This window comes from Mercenaria mercenaria, chromosome 10 (genome assembly GCF_021730395.1).
Source record: "Mercenaria mercenaria strain notata chromosome 10, MADL_Memer_1, whole genome shotgun sequence".
NCBI lineage: Eukaryota > Metazoa > Mollusca > Bivalvia > Venerida > Veneridae > Mercenaria > Mercenaria mercenaria.
Window position 1 is genome coordinate 54,252,808 of NC_069370.1, and position 26,516 is coordinate 54,279,323.

The 26,516-nt window shown below is 36.5% G+C and overlaps 1 long non-coding RNA gene across 1 annotated transcript; it reads left to right on the plus strand.

Annotated features, from left to right (window-relative positions):
- The first annotated feature begins 394 nt into the window (after positions 1-394).
- LOC123560288 (uncharacterized) lies at positions 395-21,052 on the plus strand. The gene is made up of 4 exons (XR_006688172.2): positions 395-604; positions 910-1,073; positions 1,666-1,778; positions 20,183-21,052. It is a non-coding gene; the product is annotated as an uncharacterized LOC123560288 (long non-coding RNA).
- Positions 21,053-26,516: the final 5,464 nt, after the last annotated feature.

Genomic DNA, 26,516 nt, shown 5'->3' on the forward strand with positions numbered 1-26,516 from the left:
AGATATTCCCTGCAGAAATTATGCCTGAAACTTTTGAGAATAATTAAATTTCACATGACACTTTGTGTTTGAGAAGCGAGTTAAACCTTAATTACAGCGCTGGACACTGTTGATCCTGCCTTTGCAACCACTGCAGATCATGATCATCCTGCACATCCATGAAGTCTGATCATGACCAGCACTTTTTGTCATTCAGTCAGTATCTTTTTGGTAAGCACCCCTTATAAAAGTTAATGGTACAGTCCAGATTGGACGCTGGACAAATTCTATATAGAAATTTAGCAGGGTAAGGGTTAAGGAACTGCAGTGTACATAAACCATAACTCCTGCAAACACATTATTCATGGTAGTTCTTGACATGCTTTTACATTCTGCATACATTTCATTTAGTTTTGGTACAGACTGTTTGGAAAGACTGGCAAAAAATGACTGATGAATAAAACTACAGCAACAACAATTAAGCAACAACAGACCAGCTAACTCAGACGAACTGCCAATAGCTGCTGGAAATGTGGGACAGAGTGAATAACTTCCAGCTGGATCTTGTCTGGAGCTTTCTGGAGTTCATTTGAACTACATCTGTACAGTCAACACTATAAATCAGGTAACATGAATGTTTAAGTTACACATTGCAGGAATACTGAACCTCTTTAAGGATTTAGTGCTGAAAAAAGACAAAGTCGCAAATGGCAAGGCAGGTCTGCTGATTGATTGACATTTTAAGCCCCTCTCTTATTTGGTTTGAATCAACAAGGAAATATTCACTGTCGTTTTCTAATCACTTAAGAATTAATATGTATGTTGTAATGCACTTTTCACATCTGTAATTAATAGTTATCACTGTTTTACAACTAGTTGAAAGCTTTGCATATAATAGCAATGCCAAGAACAATAAACAACTTATTTCAGGCTATTGAGTCTTTGATTGGTTCTACACCAAGAAATGAGGAGACTTCTTTGTTCTGATGTCTGCCATCACTTCAGTCTACTGTCCTGAGAATCACCATGGCAATGGTGTCAGAACAGGAACCAGAACATACCTTATTGAAAACCTAGACATTCTCATTCTTCCAGTAAGTTACCTGTATATTAGTTTTGCCAGGGATAATAGGACTTGCTTAATTACATATTCAAAATGAAGGCTACATTGCAGCTTTGCCAAGCTAATTATTTGCCAGGATTAGCTTTAGATGGGAAAGTTATATCGGCGGTGTCAATCGAAAATCCCGAAAAATAAAAAGGTGGTTTTCAGGAGAGGCAAAAAACTAATTTTTAGTGTTTTTCCGGCATTTTCTCCAATCGACAATATCGATCGGCATTTTCTATTTTCCTCATTATTTGGTATTTTATTTCTTCATGTTTCACCCTTTTTCCATTGGCTAATTGTCCCCAGATTTGGAGAGAATGTGCGCTGGAAAATGCTGAACATTATTAGGCAAAGACAAAAATAGGCATTTTCATTATTCGGGATTTTCAATCGACACCGTCGATATTATACATTGAAAATATTATATATATGAGAAAATTAAGTGAAACGGTTAAAAAAAATTATCAAACACAATGGATCCCAAGAGGTTGCAAGAACTTAAAAATGGAATTGCACAGCTTGAGGAAATGAAACAATTGTTTAAATCATTAAATGTGTGTACATATATTGAATTACAGATCTGTCGTAGGGTTCATGGAGGTCATTGCCAACATAATACAGATGCCCCTGTTCTAAGATTTATTCCTGCAAACCAAGACCAAACTGATCGATAAAGTATCAGCTAATTCATGTAAGTTCTACAGAAATCTACTGTGTTTTTAGCTCGACTATACGAAGTATAAGGAGAGCTATCCTACTCGCCCCGGCGTTGGCGTCTTTCCGCGTCCCCACCTTGGTTAAAGTTTTGGTGCACTTTCTCTTTTTTCAACATACCTCTGTAATTACTTGATGGATTTGATTCAAACTTGAAATACTTATTCCTCATCATCATCCACATCATCTGACATTAGGGCCATAACTCTGGCACCAATATTTCATGAATAATCTCCCCTTTTCACTTAGATTTTCAGGTTAAAGTTTTGATGCACTTTCACTCTATCTCTGTTATTACCGAATGGATTTGATTCAAACTTAAAATAGTTATTCAACATCATCACCCACATCATATGACACAAGGTGCATAACTCTGGCACCATTTTTGCATGAATTATTCCCCCTTTTTACTTAGAATTTCAGGTTCAAGTTTTGGTGCACTTCCACTCTACCTCTGTTATTACTGAATGGATTTGATTCAAACTTAAAATAGTTGTTCAGCATCATCACCCACATCATATGACACAAGATGCGTAACTCTGGCACAATTTTTCATGAATTATTCCCCTTTTTACTTAGAATTTCAAGTTAAAGTTTTATGCACTTTCACTCTATCTCTGTTATTACTGAATGGATCTGATTCAAACTTAAACAATTGTTCAACATCATTACCCTTATCATATGATGCAAGGTGCATAACTCTGGGACAATTTTTCATGAATTATTTCCCCTTTTTACTTAGAATTTTAGGTTAAAGTTTTGATGCACTTCCACTCTGTCTCTGTTATTACTGAATGGATTTGATTCAAACTTAAAATAGTTGTTCAACATCATCACCCACACCATATGACGCAAGGTGCATAACTCTGGCACCAATTTTTTATTAATTATTCCCCCTTTTTACTTAGAATTTTAGGTTAAAGTTTTGATGCACTTTCACTCTGTCTCTGTTATTACTGAATGGATTTGATTCAAACTTGAAATAGTTGTTCAACATCATCACCCACACTATATGACACAAGCTGCTCAACTCTGGCACCAATATTTAATGAATTATGCCCCTTTTTGCTTAGGATATACTTACATAGTGTTTTGATACATTTTATCTTTACCTCTCTTATTACTTTAAGTTGATATTTTTGACATAGACTCAGGCTATTGTGCAATATCTTCATCCACAATAATTGGAGTCATTAAACACTCCAGTGACAGCTCTAGTTTCCTCAGATGTGCCCAGTTTCACTATCCAGCATAGTCGAGCACGCTGTCTCCTGTGACAGCTCTTGTTAGCTTGACTATTATTCAAAGAAAAAGGAGGGCTATTGCACTTGCCCTGGCCTTATGCATCGATGTTAGTCAAGGCTTTATGTAGTCTAATATTTTCTTCTTTAATTAATATTCAATTAAAATATGCTGTACTGGCTAGTACTGATAAATGTTAAATAGCATGTTAGGCTGTGTAACTCCGACTGCAGTATCATCAGAATTATGCACCTTTTTAACTTAGAAATTAGATTTAAGTTTTTTTGATGAAGTCCAATATCTTCATTACATAAGATATTCATTTTGATACTTACTGTACTACTACTTGTTCATAGTGAAATTGTATATTAGTGTGACTAGATGCAGAACCCTCCCTGCTATTACTTAAAACAGATTATACTGATTCAAGGTGGTGTCCAACTTCATAATCCGCATCAGTGGTGTTAATCACTCCAGTGATAGCTCAAGTTTCCTCAGTTATGCCTGTTTTTTTTTTTTTTTTTTTTTTGCTATTTAGCATCGAAGTAGTCAAGTGCATTGTCTTCTGTGATAGCTCACGAACATGTTTTTTTTTCATAGTTTGACTTGCTGTCGGAGGTAAAATGCATTGTTTGCGTGAGAATTTCAAGTAAAAAAATTATTTTGATAGTGTTCAAATTGTAGATTTTCAATCATTTCCTCATTTATTTACCTCTACTGAAAACCTGACTTGTTGTACAGGTGAGCACTTGGAATGTTTTCATGATATCTTTAAAGGAATATTTTTATACGCCCAAAGGGATGTATTATGTTATACCCTAGGTGTCTGTCCGTCTGTCTACTATTTTGTGTCCGCTCTGTACTCTCGAACCCCTTGAAGGATTTCAAAGAAACTTCACATAAATGTTCACCGCATCAAGACGACGTGTAGAGCACATGTTTTTGATCTCTCGCATCAAGGTCAAGGTCACACTTGCGGGGTCAAAGGTCATATCAGATTGTTTCCTGTCACTCTGTAACTCAACCCGCTTGAAGAATTTCAAGGAAACTTGGCACAAATGTTCACCACACCGAGACAACGTGCAGAGCCCATGTTTCGGATGACTCACTTCAAGGTCTAGGTCACACTTAGGGGTTAAAGGTCATATATGACTGCTTTGTGTATATTGCTCTGCATTGGAGTGCTCTTGTTTTTATTTGGCAGATCCCATTTTTGTTCACTTACAATAATATTTTTTTTTTTTTTGGAATTATTTCCCTTTAATGTTACTATAAATAGCTTTTGAAACTTCTTTATTATTGGCCGTAGAGAAAAACTGAGACCACTTTTCTGTGGTACAACATGAATAGTACCTTCAGCTTTAGGTATATTTTGACATACCTGTACCTTGTAAGGATTTTTTTTAAAATTTCTTCCCTTTGTTCCTGTCATTTGGGCTTCAACAGTCAAGTTCTTGAAATTTTGCTCCCATCCTCTGATGTAACCCTTCGGGCGTATATTGCCCCGCTTGGCGGAGCTCTTGTTTTTGTTAGCTCACCCATCGTCAGTCCGTCCGTGCGTCAACAATTTCTTGTCTGTACGGTAGTGGTTTCATTTATGATTTTATTTTAACCAAACTTGCACATAACTTGTATCACCATAAGATCATGGTTCTTTTCTTCAACTGGCCAGATCCCATTTTGGATTCCAGAGTTATGGCCCCTGAAAGGGCCAAAATTAGCTATTTTGACCTTGTCTGCACAATAGCAGCTTTATTTATGATTTGATTTTTACCAAACTGGCACACAACTTGTATCACCATATTTAGATCTTGGTTCCTTTCTTGAACTGGCCAGATTCCATTATGGGTTCCAGAGTTATGGTCCCTGAAAGAGCCAGAATTAGCTATTTTGACCTTGTCTGCACAATAGCAGCTTCATTTATGATTTTATTTTAACTAAACTCTTGTTACTATCGACGCTTTTGACTTGAAACTTTAAATACTTACTTACTATTAAAGTTGACACCAAGAGAAACAATCACCATAACTTGGTTTGAATTTTGACAGTGTTATGCCCCTTTTTAACTTGGATTTTTTTTGGTTAACTTTTTAGCTCACCTGTCACATAGTGACAAGTTGAGCTCTTGTGATCACCCTTCGTCCGTCCGTCCGTGCGTCAACAATTCCTTGTCTGCACGATAGTGGTTTCATTTATGATTTTATTTTAACCAAACTTGCACACAACTTGTATCACCATAAGATCACGGTTCCTTTCTTGAACTGGCCAGATCACATAAAGGTTCCAGAGTTATGGCCCCTGAAAGGGGCAAAATTAGCTATTTTGACCTTGTCTGCAAAATAGCAGCTTTACTCGCGAACCACTGCACCCAGGACCTTCAAACTTCACTTGCTGATAGTACTTATTGAGTACACCACTCCTACTAAATTTGGGTTCACCAGGTCTAAGGTCAAGGTCACAGGGGCCAAAGTTAACTTTTTGCATGAAGGCACTTTACTCGCGAACCACTGCACCCAGGACCTTCAAACTTTACATGCTGATAGTACTTTATGAGTACACCAACCCTACTGACTTTGGGGTCACCAGGTCAAAGGTCAAGGTCACAGGGGCCAATGTTAACTTTTTGCATGAAGGCACTTTACATGCAAACCACTTCATTCAGGACCTTCAAACTTCACATGCTGATAGTTCTTATTGAGTACACCACCCCTATTGACTTTGGGGTCACCAGGTCAAAGGGCAAGGTGCTGCGGGGGCATTTGTCACCATTAGTGACAGCTCTTGTTATTTGGCAGATCCTTCTTTTGTTCACTTACAGTACTTTTTAGCTCGACTATTCATAGAATAGTAGAGCTATTGGACTCGCCCATGCGTCCGCGTCCGCGTCCCGATTTGGTTAAGTTTTTGTATGTAAGCTGGTATCTCAGCAACCACTTGTGGGAATGGAATGAAACTTCACACACTTATTTACTGTGATAAACTGACTTACATTGCACAGGTTCCATAACTCTGTTTTGCTTTTTTACAAAATTATGCCCCTTTTTCGACTTAGATATTTTTGGTTAAGGTTTTGTATGTAAGCTGGTATCTCAGTAACCACTTGTGGGAATGGATTGAAACTTCACACACTTATTTACTGTGATAAACTGACTTACATTGCACAGGTTCCATAACTCTATTTTGCTTTTTTACAAAATTATGCCCCTTTTTCGACTTACAATTTTTTGGTTAAGGTTTTGTATGTAAGCTGGTATCTCAGTACTCACTAATGGGAATGGATTGAAACTTCACACACTTGTTCACTGTCATGATCTGACATGCACAAAGCAGGTCCCATAACTTTATTTTGCTTTTTTACAAAATTATGCCCCTTTTTCAACATAGAAATTCTCGGATTTAAGCAATAATGTGTTTACATGTAATAACGATGAATCAGAGAGGTTCTGTAATAATCACGATTTTAATAATTGTGAATCTCCTTTTGAAGAATTAAACGTACCTATTACAGTCGATGAGATTATACTTGCAACCAAAACATTAAAACATGGTAAAGCAACAGGATCTGATTTTTTATTGAACGAATATTTTTCTGAAAGTATTGATATTATAGGTTGTCATTTATGTGATATATTCAATGCAATTTTAGACTCGGGTTATTTCCCAGACAAATGGACCGAAGGGGTAATTGTGCCTGTGCATAAAAAGGGAGACCCTCGGGTGGTTCAGAATTACAGAGGTATTACTCTTGTAAGCTGTCTTTCTAAACTATTTACAACAATATTAAATAAGCGTATTGTAGAATTTTGTGAAACAAATAATATAATTTCTGATGCTCAGTTTGGATTTAGAAAAAATAGGTCAACTGTAGATGCCATTTTTATTCTTCACTCTATCATACAGAATTATTTAAGTAATAACAGACGTCTATATGTGGCTTTTATCGACCTAAAGTCTTGTTTTGACAGCATAAGTAGAAATTCGTTGTGGCTAAAAATGTACAAAAGTGGAATACAGGGAAAAATTTTAAGAATCGTAAAAGACATGTATGAAAAGGTAAAATCTTGCGTCAAATGTTGTAATACATATTCTGATTTTTTCAATTATGCTGTTGGTTTACGACAAGGGGAGGTAATTTCGCCGATACTTTTTTCACTGTTTGTTGAAGATTTAGAAATATATTTACAAAGTAATGTAGAATCAGGATTGCTTATAGATGATATTGTATTAATATTATTATTATTTGCTGATGACATGGCCATTCTTGGCAAATCTATCGAAGATCTACAAAATAGTTTGAATTTATTATGTACTTACTGTAAATGTTGGGGTCTGGAGGTAAATACACAAAAAACAAAAGTAATGGTTTTTAGAAAAAGAGGTAGAACAATGGCTGATGAAAAGTGGACTTATGATAATAATCAATTAGAAATAGTAGATAACTTTAATTATTTAGGTACTGTGTTTAATTATACTGGTAATTTTGCAATGAACCAGGAACACCTAAGCGGAAAAGCACTTAAAGCAATGAATGTATTAATGTGTAACTGCAAAAAGTTTAATTTAAAGCCAAAACTACAATGTCAACTATTTGATTCCTTTGTTGGTTCCATACTAGGATATGCTTGCGAAGTCTGGGGTTATTCAAAGTCGAAGGAAATTGAACGTATTCATTTGAAGTTTTGTAAAAGGATATTAAATGTTAGAACAAGTACCAGTAGCACAGGTGTTTATGGTGAATTGCAGCGTTATCCTTATATAATGCAAGATATGTTAGGATTATAAAATACTGGTGTAAATTATTGTACACAGATAATATTATTTTGAAAAAGGTTTATGAACAAAGTTTAAATGATTGTAACAAAGGTTATAATAATTGGACTGCTAATGTTAAAAGGTTACTTAGTATATATGGTTTTGCAGACGTTTTTTCAAATCCTGAATCTGTGGACTGTAATGTATTTCCTAAAATATTTAAACAGAGGGTTTTTGACAATTATTTGCAAGACTGGCATAATTCAATACAAAATAATACCGTTTTAGAACTATATGCACGATGTAAAAATGATTTCTCTTATGAAAGTTACCTTGACATACTACCAAAAAATTTAAGAAGTTTTGTATCACGAATTAGACTGTCTGCCCATTCTCTTAAAATACATACAGGTAGATATGGTAGAAATAGAACACCAAGAAATGAACGTTACTGTGACTGTTGTAATTTACGTGATATCGAGGACGAATACCATTTCATATTGATTTGCCCTTGTTACTCACAAATAAGAAAACAATATATTAAAAAGTACTTCTTCAACCGGCCGTCAATGTTTAAATTTATAGAATTGCTTAAATCAGAAAATAAGACCATTCTTATTAGATTAGCCAGATATATTAAGGAAGCATTAACAATAAGAAAAGAAAAATTGTATATTAGTTCATCCTCATAATAGTCGGATATGAAATTATGCAGGTTTGAGCTTTTGTGATAAGTTATCCCTGAATTAGCTGTTACCATATTTATCTAAAATGATTTATCTAGAACGATACCTATGTCAAAAATTTCGTTATTGTTTATTAGAAATTCGTGACTATATATGTGTATTATATTTTCTTTATCAAATGACAATGTATGTACATACAAGTCATAAATAAAATATATGTTCTGTTCTGTTCTGTTAAGTTTTTGTATGTAAGCTGGTATCTCAGTATCCACTAATGGGAATGGATTGAAACTTAACACACTAGTTCACTGTCATGATATGACATGCAGTCCAAAGGGTCAATAACTCAACTTCGCATTTTACAAAATTATGCCCCTTTTTCAACTTAGGATTTTTGGGTTAAATTCTTATATGTAAGCTGGTATCTCAGTACCCACTAATGGGAATGGATTGAAACTTCATACCTTGTTCACTATCATGAGCTGATAAGCATTATGCAGGTTCCATAACCCTATTTTACTTATTTACTAAATTATGCCCCTTTTTCGACTTCCGTATTCATTCAAGCGACAAGGCTGTTGAATAGTCGAGCGTTGCTGTCCTCCGACAGCTCTTGTTAGCTCACCTGTCAAATAGTGACAAGGTGAGCTTTTGTGATCACCCTTCGTCCGTCATGTGTCCGTGCGTCAACAATTTCTTGTCTGCACGATAGTGGTTTCATTTATGATTTTTATTAGTCCCCTACTGGTTGAAAACCAGTTTCGGGGACTATAGGAATGCGCTTTTCCGTCATTCCGTCCGTCCGTCTGTCCGTCCGCTATTTCGTGTCCGGTCCATAACTCTGTCATCCATATTACTTGGCACAAATGTTCCCCATGATGAGACGACGTGTCATGCGCAAAACCCGGACCCCCTAGCTCAATGGTCAAGGTCACAATTGGAGGTCAACAGGGCTTTTTTCCTGTCCGGTCCATAACTCTCCCATCCATGAAGGGATTTTAATATTACTTGGCACAAATGTTCCCCATGATGAGACGACGTGTCATGCACAAAACCAGGACCCCTAGCTCAAAGGTCAATGTCACAGTTGGAGGTCAAAGGTCAACAGGGCTTTTTTCCTGTCTGGTCCATAGCTCTCCCATCCATGAAGGGATTTTAATATTACTTGGCACAAATGTTCCCCATGATGAGACGACATGTCATGCGCAAAATCTAGACACCTAGCTTAAAGGACAAGGTCACAATTTGAGGTCAAAGGTCAACAGGGCTTTTTTCCTGTCCGGTCCATAACTCTACTGTCCATGAAGGGATTTTAATATTACTTGGCTCAAATGTACCTCATAATAAGACGATGTGTCGTGCACAACTTTCAGACCCCTAGCTCAAAGTTCAAGGTCACACTTAGCAGTCAAATGTTAACATAGCATGAACAGGGTCTGTTTCGTGTCTGGTCCATAACTCTGACATTCATTAAGGGATTTTAATATTACTTGGCACAAATGTTCCCCATGATAAGACGACATGTCATGCGCTAATCCCGGACCCATAGCTCAAAGGTCAAGGTCACAATTGGAGGTCAAAGGTCAATAAAAAAAATTTCCTGTCCGATCCAGAACTCTGTCATCCATCAAGGGATTACAATATCACTTGGCATAATTGTTCCCCATGATGAGATGACATGTCGTGCGCAACACCCAGTACCCTAGCTTAAAGGTCAAGGTCACACTTTGAGATCAAAGGTCAGTAAGATTTTTTTCCTGTCCAGTCTAAAACTTTGTCATGCAAAACAGGATTTAGATATCAGTTGGCACAAATATTCCCCTGGATGAGACAATGTTATGCGCAAAACCCAAGCCCAGGGTCTAATGTCAAGGTCACACTTAGAGACCAAAGGTCAGACACAAGAATGACTTTGTCTGGAGCATTTCTTCTTCATGCATGGAGGGATTTTGCTGTAACTTGGCACAAATGTTCACCAACATAAGACGGACTGTCATGCGCAAAAACCAGGTCCCTAGGTCTAAGGTCAAGGTCATATTTAGAGGTCAAAGGTCAAATTCAAGAATGACTTTGTCCGGAGCATTTCTTCTTCATGCATGGAGGGATTTTGATGTAACTTGGACCAAATGTTCACCACCTTGAGGCACCCTTGTTTTTAGAATTACGTCCCTTTGTTGTTACTATAAATAGATTTTATTGTAACTTTTTTAGCTCACCTGTCACGAAGTGACAAGGTGAGCTTTTGTGATCGTGCAGTGTCCGTCGTCTGTGCGTCCGTGCGTAAACTTTTCCTTGTGACATCTCTAGAGGTCACATTTTTCATGGGATCTTTATGAAAATGGGTCAGAATGTTCATCTTGGTAAATTCTAGGTCAAGTTCGAAACTGGGTCACGTGCCATCAAAAACTAGGTCAGTAGGTCTAAAAATAGAAAAACCTTGTGACCTCTCTAGAGGCCATAATTTTCAATGGATCTTCATGAAAATTGGTCAGAATGTTCACCTTGATGATATCTAGGTCAAGTTTGAAACTTGGTCACGTGCCTTTAAAAACTAGGTCAGTAGGTCTAAAAATAGAAAAACCTTGTGACCTCTCTAGAGGCCATATATTTCACAAGATCTTCATGAAAGTTGGTCAGAACGTTACCCCGATGATATCTAGGTCAAGTTTGAAACTGGGTCACGTGCCTTCAAAAACTAGGTCAGTAGGTCAAATAATAGAAAAACCTTGTGACCTCTCTAAAGGCCATATTTTTCATGGGATCTGTATGAAAGTTGGTGTGAATGTTCATCTTGATGATATCTAGGCCAAGTTCGAAACTGGGTCACGTGCGGTCAAAAACTAGGTCAGTAGGTCTAAAAATAGAAAAACCTTGTGACCTTTCTAGAGGCCATTATATTTCACAAGATCTTCATGAAAATTGGTCAGAACATTTACCTTGATGATATCTAGGTCAAGTTCAAAACTGGGTCACGTGCCATCAAAAACTAGGTCAGTAGGTCAGATAATAGAAAAACCTTGTAACCTCTCTAAAGGCCATATTTTTCATGGGATCTGTATGAAAATTGGTCTGAATGTTCATCTTGATGATATCTAGGTCAAGTTTGAAACTGGGTCACGTGCTGTCAAAAACTAGGTCAGTAGGTCAAATAATAGAAAAACCTTGTGACCTCTCGAGGCCATATTTTCCATGGGATCTGTATGAAAGTTGGTCTGAATGTTCATCTTGATGATATCTAGGTCAAGTTTGAAAGTGGGTCACGTGCCATTAAAAACTAGGTCAGTAGGTCAAATAATAGAAAAACCTTGTGACCTCTCTAAAGGCCATATTTTTCAATGGATCTTCATGAAAGTTGGTCAGAATGTTCATCTTGATGATATCTAGGTCAAGTTTGAAACAGGGTTATGTGCGGTAAAAATCTAGGTCAGTAGGTCTAAAAATAGAAAAACCTTGTGACCTCTCTAGAGGCCATACTTGTGAATGGATCTCCATAAAAATTGGTCATAATGTTCATCTTGATGATATCTAAGTCAAGTTTGAAAGTGGGTCACGTGCCGTCAAAAAGTAGGTCAGTAGGTCAAATAATGAAAAAACGTTGTGACCTCTCTAGAGGCCATATTTTTCATGGGATCTGTATGAAAGTTAGTCTGAATGTTTATCTTGATGATATCTAGGTCAAATTTGAAACTGGGTCAACTGCGATCAAAAACTAGGTCAGTAGGTCTTGAAATAGAAAAACCTTGTGACCTCTCTAGAGGCCATACCCTTGAATTTATCTTCATGAAAATTGGTCAGAATGTTCACCTTGATGATATCTAGGTCAAGTTTGAAACTGGGTCACGTGCCTTAAAAAACTAGGTCAATAGGTCAAATAATAGAAAAACCTTGTGACCTCTCTAGAGACCATATTTTTCAATGGATCTTCATGGAAATTGGTCAAAATTTTTATCTTGATAATATCTAGGTCAAGTTCGAAACTGGGTCACGTGCCATCAAAAACTAGGTCAGTAGGTCAGATAATAGAAAAACCTTGTATTCTCTCTAAAGGCCATATTTTTCATGGGATCTGTATGAAAATTGGTCTGAATGTTCATCTTGATGATATCTAGGTCAAGTTCGAAACTGGGTCACATGCTGTCAAAAACTAGGTCAGTAGGTCTAAAAATAGAAAACCTTGTGACCTCTCTAGAGGCCATATATTTCATGAAATCTTCATCAAAATTGGTCAGAATGTTCACCTTGATGATATCTAAGTGAAGTTCTAAAGTGGGTCATGTGCCATCAAAAACTAGGTCAGTAGGTCAAATAATAGAAAAACCTTGTGACCTCTCTAGAGACCATATTTTCCATGGGATCTGTATGAAAGTTGGTCTGAATGTTCATCTTGATGATATCTAGGTCAAGTTTGAAAGTGGGTCACGTGCCATTAAAAACTAGGTCAGTAGGTCAAATAATAGAAAAACCTTGTGACCTCTCTAAAGGCCATATTTTTCAATGGATCTTCATGAAAGTTGGTCAGAATGTTCACCTTGATGATATCTAGGTCAAGTTCAAAACAGGGTTATGTGCGGTAAAAATCTAGGTCAGTAGGTCTAAAAATAGAAAAACCTTGTGACCTCTCTAGAGGCCATACTTGTGAATGGATCTCCATAAAAATTGGTCATAATGTTCATCTTGATGATATCTAGGTCAAGTTCGAAAGTGGGTCACGTGCCATCAAAAAGTAGGTCAGTAGGTCAAATAATGAAAAAACGTTGTGACCTCTCTAGAGGCCATATTTTTCATGGGATCTGTATGAAAGTTGGTCTGAATGTTTATCTTGATGATATCTAGGTCAAGTTTGAAACTAGGTCAACTGCGATCAAAAACTAGGTCAGTAGGTCTTGAAATAGAAAAACCTTGTGACCTCTCTAGAGGCCATACCCTTGAATGGATCTTCATGAAAATTGGTCAGAATGTTCACCTTGATGATATCTAGGTCAAGTTTGAAACTGGGTCACGTGCCTTAAAAAACTAGGTCAATAGGTCAAATAATAGAAAAACCTTGTGACCTCTCTAGAGACCATATTTTTCAATGGATCTTCATGGAAATTGGTCAAAATTTTTATCTTGATTATATCTAGGTCAAGTTAAAAACTGGGTCACATGAGCTCAAAAACTAGGTCACGATGTCAAATTATAGAAAAAATGACGTCATACTCAAAACTGGATCATGTGGGAAGAGAAGAGCGATTCAGGACCATCATGGTCTTCTGGTTATTATTGGCCGTAGAGAAAAATAGAGACCACTTTTCTGTGGTACAACATGCATGTTACATCCATTTTTTAGGTGTATTGTGACCTATCTCTACCTGGTAAAGAGTTTCTTGTGGACTTGTATTATATAGAATTTTTTTTTTTTTTTTTTTTTAATTTAATTAATTTCCCTTTGTTGGTACTATAAATAACTTATATGATAACTTTTTTTATAATCGGCAAAAACATTTCAATATGAAAACAACTGGGTTTTTATATATGCATATTTTAATCCAGGTGTGTTGTTATAACATATTGTATATAATAGTACAATATTGTTTATACATCATTGACAGATATCAGTTCATGATGTTACACTGCAGTAGAGAAAATTAGGTGCCTTCCAGTAGGGGACTTTGTATTGAATGGCAATACTTCATTCACTTGTTTTAACCCTGAAAGGGCCAAAATCAGCAGTTTTGACCATGTCTGCAAAATAGCAGCTTTATTTATGATTTGATTTTTACCAAACTGGCACATAACTTGTATCACCACAAGATCTTGGTTCCTTTCTTGAACTGGCCAGATTCCATTATGGGTTCCAGAGTTATGGCCTCTGAAAGGACCAGAATTAGCTATTTTGCCCTTGTCTGCACAATAGCAGCTTCATTTGATTTGAATTTAATCAAACTTGCACAAAACTTGTGTTGCCATAAGATCTCAGTTCCTTTGTTATACCGGCCAGATCCCCTAATGGGTTCCAGAGTTATGGCCCCTGAAAGGGCCAGAATTAGCTATTTTGACCTTGTCTGCACAATAGCAACTTCATTATCTCATCTGATTTTTTGAAAAAAAAATGATGAGTTATTGTCATCACTTGAGCGGTTGTCGGCGTCGGCGTCTGCGTCGGCGTTGCCTGGTTAAGTTTTATGTTTAGGTCAGCTTTTCTCCTAAACTATCAAAGCTATTGCTTTGAAACTTGGAATACTTGTTCACCATCATAAGCTGACCCTGTATAGCAAGAAACATAACTCCATCTTGCTTTTTTCAAGATTTATGGCCCCTTTTGTACTTAGAAAATATCAGATTTCTTGGTTAAGTTTTATGTTTAGGTCAACTTTTCTCCTAAACTATCAAAGCTATTGCTTTGAAACTTGGAATACTTGTTCACCATCATAAGCAGACCCTGTACATCAAGAAACATAACTCCATCTTGCTTTTTGCAAGATTTATTGCCCCTTTTGGACTTAGAAAATCAGTTTTCTTGGTTAAGTTTTATGTTTAGGTCAGCTTTTATCCTAAACTATCAAAGCTATTGCTTTAAAACTTGCAACACTTGTTCACCATCATAAGTTGACCCTGTACAGCAAGAAACATAACTCTGTCCTGCTTTTTGCAAGATTTATGGCCCCTTTTGGACTTAGAAAATATCAGATTTCTTGGTTAAGTTTTATGTTTAGGTCAACTTTTTCTCTTAAACTATCAAAGCTATTGCTTTGAAACTTGCAACACTTGTTCACCATCATAAGCTGACCCTGTACAGCAAGCAACATAACTCCATCCTGCTTTTTGCAATAATTATTGCCCCTTTTGGACTTAGAAAATCATTTTCTTGGTTGAGTATTATGTTTAAGTCAACTTTTCTCATAAACTATCAAAGCTATTGCTTTAAAACTTGCAACAGTTTTTCACCATCATAAGTGGACACTGTACATCAAGAAACATAACTCTATCCTGCTTTTTGCAAGAATGATGGCCCTTTTTAGACTTAGAAAATCATGGGTAGGACAATATTTCTATTACACTAAAAAAAATCAGATGAGCGTCAGCACCCGCAAGGCGGTGCTCTTGTTTATGATTTGTTTTAACCAAACTTGCACACAACTTGTATCACCACAAGATCTTGGTTCCTTTCTTGAACTGGCCAGATTCCATTATGGGTTCCAGAGTTATGGCCCCTTAAAGGTCCAAAATTGGCTATTTTGGCTTTTGCAGCCATATAGAGACTTCATTTATAGTTTTATTTGATACAAACTTCCAAAATATCTTCAACAACAATAAATCTTGGATTCCATGACAAATCAGATTCAGTGGTAGTTTCCAGAGTTATTTTACATCTGATTACCTCCCCTGATTGTAGTCAAAATGGATTTATATCAGTAAGTACTTACAGGACTTATTTGAAATTTCATTATTGTCATTAGTTGGACCGAGCCAATCAGGGTAGATAACTATGGACTGATTTTATGTCAAATTACCTCCCTTTATTTCAAATTAAAATGGGTATATCTCCGTTACTAATGAAGATACTGATCTGAAATTTCATTTAAGTCAACAGATTTATTTGGCAGATCCTTTTTTTGTTAACTTACGATCATTTTTTTTTTTAATTACTTCCCTTTTACATTACTATAAATAGCTTGTTTTTAATAACGTTTTTATTATTGGCCGTAGGGAAAAACCGAGACCACTTTTCTGTGGTACAACATGGATGGTCCCTCCAATTTTTAGGTGTATTTTGACATATCTGTACGTTGTAAGAATTTTGTTTTTCTTTTTGGTTAAATTTCTTCCCTTTGTTGTTCCTGTCTTTTGGACTTAGATATTTTTTCTGAGGACCTTCTTGTCCTCAAGTGCAATGATAACAGGTGAGCGATATAGGGCCATCATGGCCCTCTTGTTTTTAATTACTTCCCTTTTATGTTACTATAAATAGCTTCTTGTTCTTAAGTGCTATGATAACAGGTGAGCGATATAGGGCCATCATGGCCCTCTTGTTGTAGTAAATGACTCGCAGGGCCTCAGAGGAGGTAAAAAATGTGTTTTCAAGAAATGGCCCATTAAACTAGGTGTCCGAAACTAGCGGGGTGGACCCCTTAGGGGCCATTTTGGTTGACAGCAGGTGATTCAGGGTCATTTATGGCCCCTTAAAAAATGGCTCTTTGGCTGTTGGCCCACTGACCTATAATAGTGGACCATCTGTCTGTCCGTGCGTCAACAATTTCTTGTCTGCACGATAGAGGATTCATTTAATGATTTTATTTTAACCAAACTTGCACACAACTTGTATCACCATACGATCTTTGTTCCTTTTTTGAACTGGCCAGATCCCATTATAGGTTCCAGGAAACGGTCCCTGAAAGGGCAAAAATTAGATATTTTGACCTTGTCTGCACAATAGCAGCTTTAATTATGATTTGATTTTTACCAAACGTGCACACAACTTGTATCACCATAAGATCTTGGTTCCGTTTTTGAATTGGCCAGATCCCATTATGGGTTCCAGAGTTATAGCCCCTGAAAGGGCCAGAATTAGCTATTTTGACCTTGTCTGCACAATAGCAGCTTCATTTATGATTTTATTAAAACCAAACTTGCACACAACTTATATCACAATAAGATCTTGGTTCCTTTCTTGAACTGGCCAGATTTCTTTATGGGTTCCAGAGTTATGGCCCCTGAAAGGGCCAGAATTAGCTATTTTGACCTTGTCTGCACAATAGCAGCTGTATTTATGATTTGAATTTAATCAAACCTGCAAAAACTTGTCACCATAAGATCTCAGTTCTTCTCTTAAACTGGCCAGATCCCATTATGGTTTCGAGAGTTATGGCCCCTGAAAGGGCCGAAAGTAGCTATTTTAGCTTGTCTGCATAATAGCAGCTTTATATATGATTTGATTTTAACCAAACTTGCACACAACTTGTATCACCACAAGATCTTGGTTCCTTTCTTGAACTGGCCAGATTCCATCATGGGTTCCAGAGTTATGGCCCCTTAAAGGTTCAGAATTTGCTATTTTGGCTTTTACAGTCATAAAGACTTCATTTATTGTTTGGTTTGATACAAACTTCCAAAAATAGCCCGCCCGCTTAGCTCAGTAGGTAAGAGCGTTGGTCTACGGATCTCGGGGTCGCGAGTTCGATCCTCGGGTGGGGCGTATGTTCTCCGTGTTTATTTGATAAACGACATTGTGTCTGAAATCATTACTCCTCCACCTCTGATTCATGTGGGGAAGTTGGCAGTTACTTGCGGAGAACAGGTTTGTACTGGTACAGAATCCAGGAATACTGGTTAGGTTAACTGCCCGCCGTTACATGACTGAAATACTGTTGAAAAACGGCGTTAAACCCAAAACAAACAAAAACAAACTTCCAAAATATCTTCAACAATAAATCTTGGATTGCATAACGAATCAGTCAGATCCAGTTGTAGGTTACAGAGTTATTTTATATCTGATTACCTCCCCTGATTGTAATAAAAATGGATTTATATCAGTAAATACTTATAGGACTTATTTGAAATTTCATTAATGTCATTAGTTGGAGTGAGACAATCAGAGTAGATAACTATGGACTGATTTTATGTCAAATTACCTCCCTTTATTTAATATTAAAATGGGTATATCTCCTTAACTAATGAAGATACTGATCTGAAATTTCATTTATGTCAACAGATGGACTTGACAATCAGTGAAGATACTTATTGACTGAATTTATGACAAATTACCTCCCTTTGTTTTTTATCTAAATGAACACACCTTAGCAGCTTCTAATGAGATTGGTTTGAAACGTTATTTATGTCTCCATGGTAAGAAATAGTCATATTAGATAACTCTTGATTGAACATTTAACATTGAGATTGGTTTTAAATGTTATTTAAGTCTTCCTGGGTAAGGAATAGTCATGTTAGTACAAAAGTCCAAAATGCAGCATTTGAGCCTAGGACCCTCTAACTTCGTTTGGAAATTGGTCCTGACTAGGTCAAAAGGGATTGTTAAAAGAAAATGTTTATCCTGATGATATTTAATGTGTATGCCTATGTGCTCTATGGCAAAACTTTATCATATCATTTTTAGCTCGACTATACGAAGTATAAGGAGAGCTAATCTACTCGCCCCGGCGTCGGCGTCGGCGTCTTTCCACGTCCCCACCTTGGTTAAAGTTTTGGTGCACTTTCTCTTTTTTCAACTTATCTCTGTAATTACTTGATGGATTTGATTCAAACTTGAAATACTTATTCCTCATCATCATTCACATCATCTGACATAAGGGTCATAACTCTGGCACCAATATTTCATGAATTATCCCCCCTTTTCACTCAGATTTTCAGGTTAAAGTTTTGATGCACTTTCACTCTATCTCTGTTATTACTGAATGGATTTGATTCAAACTTAAAATAGTTGTTCAACATCATCACCCACATCATATGACACAAGGTGCATAACTCTGGCACAACTTTTTCATGAATTATTCCCCCTTTTTACTTAGAATTTCAGGTTCAAGTTTTATGCACTTTAACTCTATCTCTGTTATTACTGAATGGATTTGATTCAAACTTAAAATAGTTGTTCAACATCATCACCCACACCATATGATGCAAGGTGCATAACTCTGGCACCAATTTTTCATTAATTATTCCCCCTTTTTACTTAGAATTTTAGGTTAAAGTTTTGATGCACTTTCACTCTGTCTCTGTTATTACTGAACGGATTTGATTCAAACTTAAAATAGTTGTTCAACATCATCACCCACCCTATATGACACAAGCTACATAACTCTGGCACCAATATTTAATGAATTATGCCCCTTTTTGCTTAGGATATACATACATAGTGTTTTGATACATTTTATCTTTACCTCTCTTATTACTTTAAGTTGATATTTTTGACATAGACTCAGGCTATTGTGCAATATCTTCATCCACAATTGGAGTCATTAAACACTCCAGTGACAGCTCTAGTTTCCTCAGATGTGCCCAGTTTCACTATCCAGCATCGAAATAGTCGAGCGCGCTGTCTCCTGTGACAGCTCTTTTTTTTAGCAATGGTACTCAGCTGAGCGATACAGGGCCATCATGGCCCTCTTGTTACAAAACTCTGCCCCCTTTTCAACTTTAACATTAATTAAATTAACAAGGCTGTTGAATAGTCGAGTACTGCTGTCCTCTGACAGCTGTTGTTTTATACCTGCTTAAATTAATAATTATAGATTGCATTTAGACATATGAAACAATTTTGTGACAACTATTACACACATACTAAATGACATGCAGATCAATAGTCAAATCTATTGTCTGAGATGCTAAGGACAGAGACATTCAAGAAGTGATTCATTACATGACACCAGGAATTAATTTTCAGTTTTGTTTTAGAATATTTGGTCATATTAACCCAGTAAACAATTGTTGAATATGGACTGGTCATAGGGCATGAACTATGAACTGGCATGGTCATATAGCATGAACTATGAACTGGCAATGTATGTTAAGTCATGCAATAATATTTATGAATATTTTTAAACAGAAAACAACAAACATGCTTATACTTTTATTTGCAAATTGAGTAACCGTTTGGGCCCAGATGTTTGAAACTTTTAACATGCGATCAAGCTAACCATCAATTAATTTTTAGGGTTATATTTCGACATTTTAGAAGACTTGTATCAATTTTCTTGCATTTTTTCAGTTGTGTCCCTTGCTTGAAGCTGCTAACCATGGAATTTTTTCACGAAGTCATTGACTGTCAACGTGGCATGAAGACGGAATGCACTGATCAGTCCTAGTTCCTCGCTGTTTCCTGGCAGCCAATGGAAGAGCCGAGAATACCAGTGCGAGTCAAGTGTTGAATTTTCCACAAAATAGCACTGATTCCGAGCACTATTTCTCTCTGGTCAGAAAAAAAATCAGAGAAATAACTAATCAATGATATATTCCTATCTGTTAGTAATGATTGATCACAGACTGAATGCTACCATGGGTCTACTGGCAAGCTGGAAAGATACAAAGATAAAGATAATTTATTAAACTTACTGAACAGGACATTGGAGAATATTCAGTTGTGAAAGTGAAATAGGCATTAAAAATATTAAGATCAAGTACAAATTTGATGGTTCATGATTGACATTAACACTTACTGAATGTAACATTAAAGGATGTTCAAGTGTGACAGTGAAATAGACATTAAACATTAAAGATCAAGTTGTGGTTTAAGATAAAATACTGAAAAGATCAACACCAGGATGTTCACAATAATGTTGCAATTTATTTTATGGCATTTAGAACCTTAGCATTAATATGAATTTTGATATTGTACTTAACAACTTTCTCTATTTTTGCTCCATCACACTCACATGAGACACTGCAATTGACAAGATCCTGGTTAGTTAGCTTTCAGTGTCTTCTAACAATTTTGGCATAAACACTGCTGTAACATCAGTTAGTTGATCAATGGTCAATGGCAAAATAACACCAGTTGGCTCATTTTCGACTTTGTATGTACGCTCACAATCAAGGCACTCAAAACCAAGGCAGTCTTTGTATTAAAATTTGAAGTGTTGTTTTCTTCATTGTATTTGTCACTGACCTTAATCTTTGCTCCATCATGCACCTGGTTTTGAAACATTGCCCTGTGACATGCTAAATGCCACAAATTCTGGTGTGATTAAAAGCGCTTTTCCTTTTTATATGCCCGTCTGAATGTATGGTGTATTACGTGAACATCTGTGGTGGGCGGGCAGCATCCACAGCATGTTCGCTCTTTAAGTCGGTTATCATCCGATCTTCACCAAACTTTCTGACAATGTTTGTGGGCATAATATCTCGGCCAAATTAAGCATTAGGCAAAGTTAGATGACAGGCGTATTTTGTGATAGTCTGGAACTCTTGTTTCTTGAAACTGTCGTTGAATAAGGACAAACTCATTCATTCGTTCATCGTGCATTTGATCCAATAATAAAAACAAGAATCACCAATCCAAACATGCCACCAATGGTCAGCACATGCTGATTTCAACTTCTGAAAAAAGAATGAAACAATGGAACAAAGTGGGGCAACACCTTGTAGTGGTCAGTGACAAAAATACCACGAGGCAGAGATGTTTTTCCCATTATAGAATTGAACAAATGTGGTGCCTCACTGTGTTCCTAGATAGAGACACTTGCATTTCTCTCTGTACATTGTGCCATCAAGTTCGTTGTTTTTACATCGACATCGCATTGCAAATCAAAATTATGCCCCTTTTTCGACTGGTATCTCGGTACCCACTAATGGGAATGGATTCAGATTGAAACTTCACACACTTGTTCACTGTCATGATCTGATATGCAATGCACAGGTTCCATAACTACACTTTGCATTTTTTACAAAATTATGCCCCTTCGACTCAGCAGTTTTTGGTTAAGTTTTTGTATGTAAGCTGGTATCTCAGTACCCACTAATGGGAATGGATTGAAACTTAACACCATTGTCCACTTCATGAACTGATATGCATTTTACAGGTTCCTAACCCTGTTTAGCAATTTTACAAAATTATTCCCTTTTTTCAACTTATTTTCATTCAACTGACATGGCTGTTGAATAGTCGAGCATTGCTGTCCTCCAACAGCATCTGTTACTTTACTCTCAGATGAACATTGAAGAATATATAGTATTAGTATTTGTAAGAAACTTTCAACATCTCTGCTGCGTTAACAGATTTATTTCATTGCACATAGTTGTTCCCAAGGGGATATTTAATTTTGGGGGCAGGAAATTCTTGGTATTGGCTCCGTTGTATGGGGAAATGAATATGCAGATTTCAACTTTTAGAAGATAAAAGAAATAGCAATTTCAATTGTTTAATGGGTTGATGCAGCCATGAAATCCGCAAAAAGTAGTCCCCCCTTAAATATTAAAAATTTTATAGCATGACTTCAAATGTCTGGTTTGTCTGTTAATTTTTAGCCCGACTGACTATTCAAAGAATATGGACAGCTATACTATTCACCCTGGCATCAGCGTCCGCATTGGTTAAAGCTTTTTTAGCTCGACTATTCGAAGAATAAGTAGAGCTATCCTACTCATCACGGCGTCGGCTTTTTTCGTACCAGTCCACATTTTGACAAAGTCTTTTGAGATAAAGCTTTGAAACTTTCAATACTTGTTTACCATCACCATGTCCAGTTATAGGCAAAAGTACATAACTCCATCAAGGATTTTGGCTGAATTATGGCCCTTTTTGACTTAGAAATCTGGGTTAATATTTCGTACCAGTTCATATTTTGACAAAGTCTTTTGAGATAAAGCTTTGAAACTTTCAACACATGTTTACCATCACGATGTCCAGTTATAGGCAAGAGTACATAACTCCATCAAGGATTTTGGCTAAATTATGGCCCATTTTGACTTAGAAATCTTTGTTAAGTTTTTCGTACCAGTTCATATTTTTTGTAAAGTGTTTGACATATGGCTTTGAAACTTTTATCACTTGTTTAGTATAATAGTTTCTATCTGTAGGAAAGAGAACATAACTCTGTCATCTATTTTGGCTGAATTATGGTCCTTTTTGGATTTTGAAATTGGTTCTGTTTTCATACAAGTCCATGTTTTGTCAAAACTATTTGACATATGGCCTTTAAACTTTGAACACTTGTTTATCATTATGATTTCCATCTGTAGGCAAGAGTACATATCTATTTTGACTGAATTATGGCCCTTTTTAGACTTTGAAATTGGCTCATATATTGCCATTTAGTGCAAGACTTATCGAAATCAAAGTAATACAGGAACATTGTTTGTCTAATCTATTTATTCCTTTTGTCTGAATATCCGTGGAAATATTTTGACCCCATTCTTCAATCAATTCTTCGAATAGTCGAGCGCGCTGTCATCAGACAGCTCTTGTTATAATATCAAATAACTTGAACACTATCAAAGATATTCAAGTGAGACTTGGAATACTTTCATGAAATTATAGTGACAGTGTGCACATGTATGACAGTGGATATTACTCTGTCAACAATACAAAAGTGAGTCTACCTTTGCGATCAGTGCAGACCAAGATCAGCCTGTACATCTTTGCAGTCTGATCATGGTCTGCACTGTTTGCTATTCAGTCAGTAAATTTTCAGTGAACACCCCTTCGAATAATAAATGGTACTGCCCAAATTGAACGATGGACCAGTCCATTTTAGAAATTTAGCAGGCAAAATGTTAAACAGCATATAAAACATACATACAAGTCTATCAAAGCATCATACAAGTCTATCAAAGCATCATCAATTTGCTCAGATAGGTACTGAATTCTTGAAAGGGACTGCATGAAGGGGCCATAACTCTGGACAGTTCTCACCTTTAAACACGCGTCATTATTAGCTCACCTTAGCCAAAGGCTCATGGTAAGCTGTTGTAATCGCTCAATGCCCGTCGTGCGGTGTGTCCGTCAACATTTTCTAAAAAAATCTTCTTGAAAACCACTGGGCAGAATTACACCAAACTTCACAGGAATGATCCTTAGGTGGCCCCCTTTCAAAATTGTTGAAAGAATTGAATTCCATGCAGAACTCTGGTTGCCATGGCAACCGAAAGGAATAACTTTAAAAATCTTCTTGTCCAAAACCACAGGGCCTAGGGCTTTGTTATCAGGTGTGTAGCATCATCTAGTGGTCCTCTACCAAATTGTTCAAATTATCCCCCTAGGTTCAAATATGGCCCCGCCCCGGGGGTCACATGGTTTATATAGACTTATATAGGGAAAACTTTGAAAATCTTCTTGTACAAAACCACACAGCCTAGGGCTTTGATATTTGGTATGTAGCATCATCTAGTGTTCCTCTACCAAGATTGTTCAAGTTATCCCTCTAGGGTCAAATATGGCCCCGCCCCGGGGGTCTCAAGTTTTACATAGACATATATGAAAAAAAGTTTAAAAATCTTGTCTGAAACCACAACACTTAAGACCTTTAATATATGGTTTGTAGCATTGTCTTATGGTCTTTGACCAAAATAGTTCAAATTGTCTGAAACCGTACAACCTGTGCTTTTGATATTTGGTATGATGCATTGTCTAGTAGTCCTCTACCAAAATTGTTCAAATTATGCCCCTGGGGTTAAAAGAAGCCCCGCCCTGGGGTAACTTAGTTACTATGTGAGTTATTTCCAAGACTGTTTAATAATAATTACCTGATGAACCAAAGTAATATGATGTCACTTGACTTTGATCTTGACATACATTTGTAAGTCCTTGAGGGGGGGGGGGGGGGCTATTGTATTGAAACTTCACACATGTCTTTGGGTCATTGCATACAGTCACTGGGCCAAGTCCAATAACTCTAAATTGTATTTTAACAGAATTATATCTTTCTTGTTTTTTAAAATACAGCCTTTTTGATGACGTACACAGTTTTGCACACCAGTCGTAAAACAGAATATCATTGACCATGAATGTGACCTGACTTTCTTAATATTTTATCATCAGTTTGATCTTTGAAACATGTAGCTCATATTACTCAGGTGAGCGATCCAGGGTCATCATGACCCTCTTGTTAAAGAACTGTTACATCTTTGTTTTTATGCAACTGCAGTTATGTCCCAGTGCTTAAACTTCACATTTGAACAATTGTTTACTTTTATTATCCCCCGACAAAGTCTGAGGGATATAATTTTAGCGTTGACCGTCCGTCCAGAGCCATATCTAGGAAGTTGTTGGGAATATTTAAATAAAACTTCATATACATGTTAACCACTACGAGGTTTTGCGGCCGGTCAAGTTTCAGTCAGATTGCCCAAGTAATATCATAGTTATGGCCCTTAAAAGGTTTCTAGTGTTAACTATATAGGGTGATATAAATATGGCAATTTCTGCTTCATACCGTCTGATATATTTGACCTAGAACTATGAAACTTAAATTGAATTTAGATCACCATAATGTGGTTGTATACACACAATTTCGTCTGGATTTCCTTTAATTGTTTAAAAATCCACATATTTGTACATAACAAACTTACCATTTGGTAGAATTTCATCAAATTTCTTTCATTCTTTTCCATGAACATTTGTTATAAGCATGTGAAGTTGTGTACCCACACCTGATCACCCCCTTCTTTACAAATTGCATTCTTTTATAAATGGGGACAACTTCTAAGAACATTTTAAGTATCCAATGGGACAGGGCAGTAAGGTAAAACATGTTTTATTAGACAGATAGATTGTTGGTAAGAATGTTGTTCCTTTACCATACATTTCTGTGATTTGGTGATACACTGCTAAACCTTAAAATAAGTTATCATAATGATAACAATCTCTGCAATGCATTGATACATTGGATTCAAACTTAACTCATGTCTTTAGGGTCAGTAAATACAGTCACAGGTCCATTTCCTAGAAGTCTAACTTGTATTTTTACAAAATTATGTGTTCATACACATTTGTAAGTCCTTGAGGGGGGGGGGGGGGGGGGGGGGGGGGGGGCTATTGTATTGAAACTTCACACATGTCTTTGGGTCATTGCATACAGTCACTGGGCCAAGTCCAATAACTCTAAATTGTATTTTAACAGAATTATATCCATCTGTCTACTTAGTTCATACTGAGGTTTTGCATGCAACTTAAAATATTTTAAGCACTAGGGCAATTGGATTGAGACTACAAAGCTATGTAAAGGGTTGATGTACAAGGTCGCGTATCTTAGACTTGTATTTTAACAGAACTATGCCCCTTTTGTACTTAGTGTGTAAATACTGAATATAAATTTCTGCCATTGTAAGTACTTGTAAATTACAGCAGGTTTTATAATTTTGACCCTTACTGTGACATATAGTTGTAACAGTACTATTCTAAAAGTCATTTTATTGACGAGCCTTTGAATAGTCGAGCGCGCTGTCATCAGACAGATCTTGTTTTTTACTGTATTTTCATCAGGTACAGCGGTTAGTAATTCCATCAATACTGAATTTCCTAGATACTAATTCCAGTCTTTGCAAGTAAGTGACAACTTCTTCACATGAAGTACTAACTGGTTCCCAGCAAGTACTGACAAAAAATC